This window comes from Alosa sapidissima, chromosome 4 (assembly GCF_018492685.1).
Source record: "Alosa sapidissima isolate fAloSap1 chromosome 4, fAloSap1.pri, whole genome shotgun sequence".
In the NCBI taxonomy this organism is placed as follows: domain Eukaryota; kingdom Metazoa; phylum Chordata; class Actinopteri; order Clupeiformes; family Clupeidae; genus Alosa; species Alosa sapidissima.
This window is the reverse complement of record NC_055960.1, coordinates 34,607,232-34,607,815: the sequence shown is the minus strand read 5'-3', so window position 1 is coordinate 34,607,815 and position 584 is coordinate 34,607,232.

Genomic DNA, 584 nt, shown 5'->3' with positions numbered 1-584 from the left:
TCGGTTCCCAGCGCTTCTCCGCAGAGCCTCCTCTTCTCCTCAGCCTGCTCTGCGTGAGAGGACTGACATCATCACACTCCAGCCCTGACTGACCAACACATCTCTGAGGAGTATGCTTTCCAAAAGGGAAATGTAAGTGCTTAGCACGCACGCACGCACACACGCACACACACAAGGCCGTCCAGGAAAACGGTCCGGCTGGCGATTACAGCTGGACTACCCCCTCAGGTTTGTTTTGTTTTCACCCAGCTGAGAGTCTGTTGACTGTAACCACTTAATGTGCTACGTAACAGCACACACAAACCGGAAAGAAAAGAGAAGTTTGGGGTGTTTCACTGCTGAAGTGTTTAAAGATCTTCTGCCACACACACACCCACCCACCCACACACACACACACACACACACACACACACCCACCCACCCACCCACACACACACACAATATGATCTTATGACCATGACAAAGGGCCTGACTGCACATATGTCCTATAAGAAACCTCAATGAGAGCATTCCAGTGTTTGATGGTATTCCAGCCTGGAATGTCATCCTCAGGAAATTTCTGCTGAAATTTGCTGCCCCCTAGT